Below are 11719 nucleotides of genomic sequence, written 5' to 3' on the forward strand. Positions count from 1 at the left end.
ATGGTATACCTTGAGTCAGCATGTCTTATATTTAATAATAATGATAGTAATTATAGCGTAGACGTTCCCATTTTAAAGCATTTTACTGTGCGTTACACTCTATACTAAATGCTTTACATCAAGCATGTCAAACTCAAAGGCTAACATGGGCCAAATAAACAAGGTTTAAGTTTATGTGGGCTGAGAAAAAAAAGGCTTTGATTTTCATAGAAATGTAGGTTTATTTCAATAGGGACACTGAAGACTTATTAGCAACCCCATAACACTTAATTGTGTCTAATAAGGTAGAAATTGCCAAAATAGCCTTAACAGATATTTATCATTAATGGATACCATCCATTCCTCCTTCTTAGTGACATCTTGATTTTGCATTTTTTTAGGGGAAAAGAGAGATTGCTTCTCAATTATATGGAGTGCTGCACAGTGAATCCGTGTTTCTACCTATTACTAAAGAAGTTGAAGGGAACCGCTTTTACCTTCTATCAACTCATGTGGACAAGATGTGGATAGATGATCTAAACTTGGATCAATTGGAATTCTTTTTTTCTTCAGGTACTTGAAACTTGATTATATAATGCAGGTAGTGAACACATGATTGGAATATATTAATCTCATTTCTTTTCCATCCAATTTTTTTGATATGAGATTATTCTTGTGATTCCCACATCATTATAACCTCACTCAGGCATAACCCTGAAGCACAATGGAGAAAGAAAATCATTCCATTAGCCAAATTCTAAAGAGCATATTTCAACAACTTTGTTTAGGAAAGCTGGAATGAGATAAGATTGTTACTTAACCATGAGCAGTAGCCAATTGTCTGGTCAGATAATGAGGAATTTGGAAGGTGCTTGATTAGGAAATTGATGACAAGGAAGTTTTGAGGAGAATAGTGTGTGGATGAACCTTGAAGAATGGATCCTATATTATTTAGAATTTGTTTCAGTTAACACCACAGAAATTCTACAAAATAATAACTGAACAATGTGAAAGCTTGTTCATTTGTTTTGATTTCTGTTCTAACATAATAGAAGTTGTAGGTGGATATTGAGGACTAACATAACTGCTCTGTGGTCATCATGCTTACTTCATAGTGTAAGACATCTGCTGGAACTCCAGCCAATCATGTTCTCAGCATTGGGAAGGAGGAGGGAGAGGAGAAAAACAAAAGAGGAATGCCTGCATTCTGGGTCAGCTTCTTTTGAGCTATCTTCTTGGAAATTCTATACAATATTTTCATTTACAACTCTTTGGCCAGAATTTAGTTACATGGCTACACTTAGTAGATACCATGGCAGTAAGAAATATAGTTTTATTAGCCAGATGGTTTGATATTGTAAATAAAAATCAACACTCTATTTCATGTAAATCATCACCAACAGTTTAGCCCTACAAAAGGTAATCTTAATAATCAGATGGACAGACTTGCATTGTATAAAGTTCCTTTACTGGTTACCCCAGAGTTTGCTCAATACACTCCAATCAAAGTAGCCATGTCAGTAGGCATGGCAAATTTGCACCAACTCAGCCACAAGGACATCCTGTCACCAAGACTGATATGCAACTGAGTATTGCTGAATATCTAGTAGGCCCCCATTGCTGAGCACAGTTTAGCAGCATTTACTGATAAGAGAATTCAGCACAATGATAATAGATTGTCCACATTAGACACCTTCCATTATGAAGGAGACACAAATTAGCTTCTACTGAAACAAAAAAATTTTTTTTTCTAGATTTGGATTTGTTTTCCATGTCTGTCATGCTTTGTCAACATTCTAACCCATGAGTTTTTAAAAGTTCTTATACACTATCATGATATCTTATACTTTATAACATCTAGGCTATTGCCTCAATGTCAAAGCAGTAAGGCAATGACTCCATCCTAATGGTATTCACTGAATAATCTTCTGTACCTTTTCATCCTGAAGAAATGGTTTAACCATAGCTAAGAGACAAAACCTTACCATGTTGTGCAGCTGTCCTAAAGAGTGTAATTAATGCTATTAAGGCAGTGGCCCAAAAACATGCTGGTGTTTGGCCCGCACCTATAATATGTGGTCCTTAGAACTGAAAGATGGAAACAGACTTGGTGCTTCACAAGGTTACATATCCACTTGCCATATACAACATTATTGTTTCCAGGAGTTCTCAGAACTTGAGGTCTAATTTACTTGAGAACTTGGGTTCTCCATGTCACTAGATGATCTTATGGTCAAAAAGGATGTTATGGCTTTAACTATAAGTAGAAATGAAATTATTCATATACATTTGGGCAGGAAAAAATATAGATGAGACCTAAGTTATTACCTTTGGAGCATTTTTGTACAAGTAGGCCTAGTAGTAAAGGTTTATGGAAGTCCTTAATAGAAATGCTGCCAAGGTCTCAGTACCCCCAGTAAGACAAAGGTTTTGGTCACCATGTTAAGTAATCAATCCTCTGATGAACTCTTTGAAGGCAGATGGCAAGGAGAATATAGCACATGTATGGGAGAAAGAGAAAGAGGAATATTATTTATGGTCTTGTGACCACTTATAGATATGGGATCTATAACCCCTATCTTTAGGCATTTACTGTGTTATGTCTACACAATCCTACAAATAATTTTTATATGTCTGTTAAATTGTCTTATTTCTTTTTCTGTTCTCTGTCATTGGCTGTATTGTTGTACTAGAGGCCTGATGCACGAAATTCATGCAAGAGTAGGCCTTCCTTCCCCTAGCTGTCGGCACCAGTTTCCCTCTGGCATCCAGGACCCAGACTTCCCTCCAGACCCAGCTTCGTCTAATCTGGTCTAATTAGAATATTACATTTTTATTATTATAGATAATGTAAAGATCAAATCACAGCAGAGTTAGTGGAGGAGGGATGCTCATTAAATAGAGTTTCTTGATTTGGATATGGGTATTTAATTTATAAGACTTCAGTTTACATAGTTTCTATTGTATGTTTATGAGTTGTATTATATTAATAGAATATTTTAGAAAGTGTATCCAAAGGGAAAATGTATGAATATTGGGCAGCAAAACAGATAAGCTGCAGATCCCATTTGATGGATATTGTGTGTGAGTGAGATCTTCTGAGTACTCATTTACTCTTCCCCAAAGCATCCTATTTTCCTTTTGGGAAAATTTGTGGTTGTGGTGGCACAAGAATTAAAGAAACCTAATTCAACAATGAAAGCTGTAAGGGCTGAAATGACTCACTTTTATTATGGGGTGAGCACAAGTCCTAAGCTGGGATATGTGATTTTTTTTTCTGTATTTAAATTTTAATAGTAGTAGATTATTCATCCTGATGCTGGCAACTTGACCAGCTTGACAAAGATCATTATTGGAGTTCTTGTTCCTTAACTTCCAGCTGAGATGTTTGCTTCTTGCCTTTTTAAAGTCTAGTTTATAGGACTTTCAATTACAGAAAAATTGAAAAAAAAAACATAATCCCCGAATCCTCTCTCTTTAGTATAACTAAAATCCCTTTACATCATATGTAAAATAACCTAATAAAGCCCTGAAAAGTGGTGATTAAAATCAGGCAGATTAGGGATCTCAGGACCCAAGTAAGTGAGTGCACTAGGTTTGCTTCTTTGCCTCATCTATACCTGACTAGAAGTTGGAGAAGCCAGCAACCCAGAAAGGCCAATGGGTACAGATAGTAAAAGCACCAACAAATGCCTGGTGTCTCTAACCAAAGGGTCAGGAAAGGGGCAGCTGGCAAAACAGAAAACTTTGAGAAACTAGCCAGTCTACTCCAGCCAAATTACACAGAAAATCTGCTGCCCCACCCTCACGCCTGCCAACCAAGGCCAATGGAGGAAAAGGTGCAGGGCCACCTTGTTATTGCTCCTCAGTGAGGTCATGCTGAGGGGAAAGGCCTCTTCCACTGGGTACTGATTCTCCACTAGGCTCCTCTCATGTCCTGGTGCAGAGAAATGGAGGCACCTTACTACCATCAGGTGGTGGTGGAAATCCAGGCTCCCACACTGTCTCCACTCACACCATGTAAGGTGGGAAGGTTCATTACCTCCTGGTGGTGAGAAGTGTCCTGGGTCTTCACTATATCTTTACTAACAGTACTTTGGCAAAGGTATAGAGACACATTTCACCCAAGAGGATTTATGGTGGGCAAATAAGAACTGAGAAGATGTTCAACATTACTTGCCATTATGGAAATGCAAATTAAGCCCACAAAGAGGTATCCTTATACCTATCAGAATGGCTAAAATTACAAATAGTGGCAATGCTAAATTCTGGCAAGGATGCAGAAAAGCTGGGTGTCTTATACGTTGATAGTGGAAAGGTAAAATGATATAATCACTCTGGAAAATAGTTTGGCAGTTTCTTAAAAAAAAAAAACACATACAAAACTAAACATCCATTTACCTTATGACCTAGCAATTACACTCCTGGGCATTTATCCCAGAGGATTGAAAAGAGGTCCATACAAAATCCTGTGCAATGATTGTTCCTAGCAGCTTTATTGGTAATAGCCAAGAACTGGGCACAGTTAACATGGCCCACAATAGGTGGATGATTAAACAAACTGTGCTCCATCAATGTCATGGAATCAGAAGAAATGAACTATTCATACATCAACAACTTTGATGGATCTCCAGGGCATAATGCTGAGTGAAAATAAGCCAATCTCAGAAGGTCACAGACTGTGTGATTACAATTATATAACAATTTTGAAAAGACAAAATTATAGAGCTGGAGGACAGAAAAGTGGTTGCTGGGGTTAAGGATGTTGAGGAGGAGGGAAGGATTGTGACTCTAGAAATGTTTAAAAGGGATCCCTTTGTGGTGACTTAATTGTAGTGGTGGTTGCATGAATCTACAGTTGATAAAACAAAGCAGAAATATACATACCCACACCAATGCTCAATGTCCATTTTCTATTTCAATATATTATGCTATAATTATATGAAATGTTACCATTGAGGGAAACTGGCTATAGGTTACATGGACCTTTTCAACACTATCTTTGCAAGTTTTTGTATATCTATAAGTTTATAAAAACATTTTTGAAAAAGCTGGAAATATAGCCTTCCTTCAGTTCCAAAATGCCTAATATCTTTTCAGTAACCCCATCTTTTACTTAATATACCATGTTTTGTTTTCATTCCAATTATTCTAACTGATATGCAACATTTATATAAATGATTCATCTCATCCTTAGAAGAGTAACAAAAAGTTTCCTAGAAGATATGCATTGGAAAAGGGGACCAGAAACTAGAGTTACCTGTCTCTTTCTTCTCATAAGCCTGAGTCAAGTTATGTTAAATTTGGCTTGGGTTCACCTTTCTGCTGAACACAATTACACATTTAAAACACACACCCTCACCTCCACTGCCACCCCACCTCTGCTTTAATCTATCGGGTCAATCAGAGCTAACCTTACATTTGATAAAGAAAGTACTACATTTTTATATCATTTATTAGATGTTTACCGTTGTTTGCAAGGGGCTGAGAGTCACCTAGTTAGGTAAGCACCAGGATCCGGGGTGGGGAATATTAATTTCTTTCATGCAGAGTGTTTGGGAAATGAGATATTTTTTGTAGATATTCAAAATCAGGATCTTCAGGCTGTATTTACTCAGTCAAGGTGCTGACTCATGGACTTTCTCTGACGTCTTACAGTGTTCTTCCTTTAGTGTGAGTCAAATACTCAAAATATAGGTGTTTCTATCTCTTTTCTACTTTTATCTTCTTGACACTGGGTCTCAAGAGGACTGGGTGACACAGCACAAAACATGGCCCATTAGGTAGGCAGGACGGTAGACAGAGCAGATTTTCTTGGAAAGGAATGTGAACAGAGCAGGAAATGATCAATATCACTCAGTGTGGCTTTGCTTAATAAATGCTGGGAAAGCTTCAAACCACAGGGACTTCTGGCACTGCTTGAAATCTCACCTGCATTCCTTTGTAGTTAAAATGCCTTGGGTTTCCCAATGCAGAGGTACAGGTGAAGTAATAATATGGACGGACATACTCCTGCAGTTAAGGTGTTTTCTTTCCAATCTCAGCTCTTCATGTCATCTGTAGAATTGTTGTGTGCCCTCAGGCCAAGTGGGACTAGCAAAGAAAAGCTAGAAAGGGATTAGACAGAATGCAGAGAGTGTGGTGGGCTTAAACGGGGTGCGGTAGCTGGCGGATCAGGAGTGTGACACTAAAATTTAATTATACAGCCAAAACTGAGCCCGGGGCATGCCAGCTCAGCACCAGGGAGAATATAATGCCTTACCTGTAAATCTGCAAGTGTGAAATTCTGTTAAGAACTCTGAGGTCACATCTGCAGAGTTAAACAAGGAAGTCAGGTACAGATTCCAGGACAGGTGATTAGTGGGCAGCGAGAACAAATAGCTGCAGATAGCATTTCATTGTGTCCAGTTTTTTTTAAATTTAATATAATGTATTGGCTTAGGTAACTGGAAAGTCCAAGGGTAGAGCTGACAGTAGCTTGGAACAAGTCTTCTATGCTCGCTCTCGCCCTCTCCCTCTCTTCCTCTTTCTCTCTCCTTCTCCTTTGATTTCTTACTCCCTCTCTCCCTCCCTCTCTCTCCCCCTTGATCCCTCTTCCTTCCTTTCTTCTTTTCCCTCTTGACACTGACTCCCTATTTTTGTCAGTTTTGTCCTCAGGTTCCTTCTATAGTCAGCCCCAAACCTACATTTTCATAAACTTCTCTAAGCACCCAGATGTCCAATGTCAGAGAAGAGTCTGATTGGGCCCGTTTGAGTCACATATGTAGTCCTGTGTCCAAGGTAATAGAATCCTATGTCCAAATATGGCCAAGTCACATCCCCACACCTGTGGACAGCATAATTGGAACTGGCCCCACTAGTAATACAGGAAATGGAGGGGGGAAAAGGCATTCTGACCTTGATCTTAAAGTACTAATGGGAGTGGAAGGGTGCTCTTGCTGGTAAGATAGAGCCAGGCTTTTGGGAAGTGAGGAGTTGGGTATAAAAGCACAAGAATATCTGAGAGGATTGCAGGACAGGAAACAGGATGGAGGAGGGCACTGCAGACAAAAATAATTACTCCAGCATTTTTTTCAGGAGAGAGAGGTATGGAGGGGACAACACATAGGATAATTTTGACATAGAGACCATATTAGGGTAGTTGTCAGAAGGTCAAAGGAGGAAAATAGGAGGCCTGAACTCCCTACAACCACATTGCACTGTCTGCACACAACAGTTAACCCTAGGATTTGCTTATGTGGAAGTAAAGAGCTCCTGGCTCAGGAAGAAATGAAAAATAGATTGTGATTGGACAGACTGTACATCTTCCTGAGCACCATCAGGCAAGAAACTGAAAATCTGGATTTCGGCAGAGCTTTCAGCTGCCTTAAGACCACGAGTGAGCCCTGACCGGTTTGGCTCAGTGGATAGAGCATCGGCCTGTGGAGTCAAGGGTCCCGGGTTCGATTCTGGTCAAGGGCATGTACCTTGGTTGCAGGCACATCCCCAGTGGGGAGTGTGCAGGAGGCAGCTGATCAATGTTTCTCTCTCATCAATGTTTTTAACTCTCTATCCCTCTCCCTTCCTCTCTGTAAAAAAAAAAAATCAATAAAAATATATTTTAAAAATAAATAAATAAATAAATAAAACCACTAGTGAAATAGCACCAGAGTAAGCCAGGAATGTAGTCCATAGTGCAAGTCCCATTAAAATGCTTACTATGCATGAAGTAACTGATGTTTTGAAACTTTTTACCTGGTAATAACACCAAATATTAATGCATCATTTTATTCCTGAGGCTCATGGTATCTAAGTACCAAACAAGGCTCAGAGATAGTGCTGGTGTCTGAAAGGCAGTGTGAACCTCACTAATTGTTTGACTTTCCTGGTGGACTAACAGCTCTGAGGACATGCCTTGAGACTACATACAGGATGGGCAAAAGTAGGTTTACAGTTGTTGATATGGAAAATAACGATAATTAATAAATAATAAAACAAGATGAAACTGTGTTTTTCGTACTCACAACAGTAAACCTACTTTTGCCCCACCTTGTATATGTAAAAGTTGGTTTAGAAATGAATGTTCTGAGGGTCTGGTATTTGAAGTATGTCCTTAGTTTGGAAGCATAAAATGAAGTCTCCATTGTTTTTACTGTTTTTATCACTTTAATTTAAATAATTAAACCACTTAATCATTTTACTATGCCTTATGTTAAAGCTTCGGTGCTGACGGTTCTCCAGCCCCTTCCCTGTAAGTAAGACCCACATCCTGAGCTCTTTGGCAGCATTGCTGAGGATCTCAGTCCAGGCTCTTCTATGCTTGAGACAGCCGAGCCTTCTGTATCCTTTGGACAGAACAGTCCTGGTGTATAGCTCTGTGATAGCATGAGGGTTTCAGTGATGGGTACCAAAGAGGCCCCAAACCAAATCCTCTTCTTTCTTCATCCAGGTCCTGCTAAAAGCTGGGGAGAATATTTCGATGCCACACCTGTGGAATTCCTCATCACTGTGATTTATGGTAACTTCGGTCTCTGGGTTAATCCCAGAGCTAAGAGAGCAGATTGTAAATGCACTTTGTATTACTTCCTCTAACATCATGAGAAACGCTAGAGGTGACCACAAAGATGGAGATGGAAGAGGAGATACTATATTAATGGTAATTTCTACCGAGAGCAAAAAGGAACACCTGCTTTCATTTTCCTCTCTCTTTACAGTCTGCAAGGGGACTCCTTGCATTGCTGTTGCCATTGCCTCTGGCTTTTAATTAAAGACTTTGGACGTTAGTGGAGCTGTTTATGAAGTATGAATTAAAGATTAGAGTTAAATAGCCTGACTCACGGGTGATTGAAGGGTGATTCACGATAGGGGAAATCTCTGCCCAAAGTCGTTAATGTAGATCTGCCAATTAGGACCATTGCTTTGGGATCCTGTGTGTCTGGGTTTCCGCTGCCAGATTGGCAGAGAAGTTCAGAGATGAAACATTAGGACAGGAAGAAAAGCTACCGAAGGCTGAGTCTGAAGGACTGAATCCTCTTTAAGCCACTTAGGAGGGACTGACACAGGCTGGCCTTCAACAAACTCCTCTCTCTCTCCACCGGGCAACATGCATGCAGTTCTGGAAATTGTTTCTCCTTTGATAAATACATTGTGAAAGAACAATACAGAGACCATTGCATCTGGGGGCCAAAAAATCTGGGTCACTTACTGTGCTCATGAGCTTGGGTGAGTCACCTAATTCCTTAGAGCATCATTTTCTTTACTAAACAAATAGGGTAAAAATCTGTCGTCAAAATTAAATGAAATCATATTTGTGAAAGCCTTTCATAAAATATACACATCATTATTATGATGGTAGTGCGTATGCCCTATATCTCTCCTTGTTTATAGCTGTGCTTGATATAAATAAAAATAATACGTTAGTAGTTAAAAGTAGCTTGTCCTAGGCTGCAGGTGCTATAGAGGCAGGTAGATTTCTGCTTCCTGGTAAGACTGCTGTTTCCTCCTGTAGCATAAGTTTAAATAGTGGTTATATTGATGACACAACCTCAAACCGGTTTCAGCTCTTCATACACCCTCTGAGCTTATTCATTCCTCATTCAAAGCATATTTACTGAGCACAACCTAGGCTTGGCATAGGGAATACAGAGGTGACTTCATGAAACTAATAGTTGAGTGAAGGAAACATTTAGAGAACAGATAATTACAACTACTGCATGAGACAAGTTCAATCATGACAGCAAGACCAAGGTGTTAGGCAGTACATAGGAATGGCTTCCTGGAGCCAACATCTGAACTGAGTCTTTAGGGCTGTGTAGGAAAACACAGAAGGGGAATGTGCTGAGGAAATTCCAAGCTTTCTGTGTAGATTGGAACAGAATAGATTGGCCAGCATCACAGGAGGTCACAGTTCAATTTCTGGCCAGGGCACATGTAGGGAGCAAGCAGCAGGCAGATTGACTTAGTTAACTATCATAAATTATGAAGAGGTTAAGATAACATGATTTAAAATCACAATCATCGCCCAAATGTGATATTGTTTGGAAAGAGCAGATGTCCATGGTATAATGAGGACTTGCTCAGTGGAGCTACTGTTGGGAGCTGGATGTTTCAGGTAAGGAAGAAGGTAGGTTTCTCTAATAAATATCATTGTTAAAGTATGGTTAGTTGGTTTATTAATAGCACTAGAGGCCCAGTGCATGGATTTGCATACTAGTGGGGTCCCTTGGCTTATATTAGCCTGCACCCTCTCACAATCTGGGACCCCTGGGGGATGTTGGAGAGCCAGTTTCAGCCCAATCCCCACAGGCCAGGCTGAGGGCCTCTAGTGTGCATATAAGATCTTTGGTTAATCTCTTCCTGCCCTTCTCCCTCCCGCCTTCCCTCTGAGATTCATCAGTCTGTACCATGTTTCCATGCCTGTGGTTTCATTGACCATCTGCCCCCTGGTAGTCAATGTGCATCATAGCTACTTGCCGGTCAGCTGATCAGCTTTTCTGCTGGTGGCTTAGGCTTTTATATATATATAGATTCTTTTTGCTCCATGTCTAAGAGCCATGATTAGGTATGAGGCGCAGACCAAAGAAATTACTCTGTGATCTGTCCACCATCAAGCCCAAGGTGTGAGTCATTGTCATCACTTGTGTTTTGTAACTTTCAAAGGAGTATTTATCCATTAATGCTAACTTCACTTAAAACACATGCCAAACTAGATTCAGTTCAAGATTGAGAACCATTCTCCCCTCTGATAAAATCATAGTCAGCAATTGATTTGGAATTTTGCCATTTTGAGGAAACAATCCATCTTCTTTCTTGTGTCTTTTGGCTCAAGTTGTCTTGAATTTTATTCTGTCCTTTATTGACAATAGCATTGCCTTGTTCCTGAAATTTGATTTTGTTTTCCATTTCTGTTGAAACTTAATGGTGCAAAGGACGGATCAAAAGAAATACTCCCTTTGTAACATATGCAAACACTTTTCTGCATGTGTTTTGAGGGGTTGGTAGGTGAGTCACAAAACAACTTAGGTATTTTATGCTGCATATTCAGATGATTATAAAGAACGTAATATTTCCCCTTTCAGAAAGCAAAATTGTCTTTCATTAAGTGTGAAATGAGTTACAGGTAGTGGTGGATGGTGCCTTTGATAACATGAGAAGGAAGAAAACAGCATAAACTAGTGGTTTTCCAACTTTAGCTTGTAATGCCATCACCTGGGAACTTGTTAGAAAAGCAAATTCTCACCTGAACAGCATCACAGGTGGTCACAGTTTGATTCCTGGTCAGGACACATGTAGGAGGCAAGCAAGACGTAGCGGATAATGATTCTCTCTCATCATTGATGTTTCTATCTCTCTCTCTCTTTCTCCCTTCCTATCTGAAACCAATAAAAATATATCAAAAAAATAAAGAAAAGAGGATTCTCAGGTGGAACCCCAAATCTACTGTGCTTTATCAATTTCCAGGAAATTCTGATGTAGAGCTAAAGTTTCAGATACGGACTGCTCTAAACTTATGAAATCCAATTCATTTAAAGAATTTACTCCTCACTATGAGAACAGGTAAAATTTCTTCTAAAGTGAGAGCAGGTATGTTCACACAGCCAGAACCTTTCCCCATACCAGTACAACTACAAGTTGAAGATAATGTTAAAAATTTTAGTGCAAGCTGACTGGCCTATGGCGAAGTGTGAGTTGCTTGCGTGCTATGATGGCATAGTCAGTTCTACCAAACATTGCCTCTGCTCCTTTTATTCCTTTCTCTTTC

General features: G+C 39.5%; 1 long non-coding RNA gene across 1 annotated transcript in view; it reads left to right on the plus strand.

The window, feature by feature from the left end:
* Positions 1 to 389: 389 nt before the first annotated feature.
* LOC107183372 overlaps positions 390 to 11719 on the plus strand; it is a 31220-nt gene continuing 19890 nt past the window's right edge. The window contains exons 1-2 of the long non-coding RNA XR_001514159.1: positions 390 to 552; positions 8408 to 8614. This is a non-coding gene — a long non-coding RNA (uncharacterized LOC107183372). The remainder of the gene's footprint in view (positions 553 to 8407; positions 8615 to 11719) is intronic.

The sequence above is a fragment of the Myotis davidii genome, unplaced genomic scaffold, assembly GCF_000327345.1.
Source record: "Myotis davidii unplaced genomic scaffold, ASM32734v1 scaffold93, whole genome shotgun sequence".
In the NCBI taxonomy this organism is placed as follows: Eukaryota; Metazoa; Chordata; class Mammalia; order Chiroptera; family Vespertilionidae; genus Myotis; species Myotis davidii.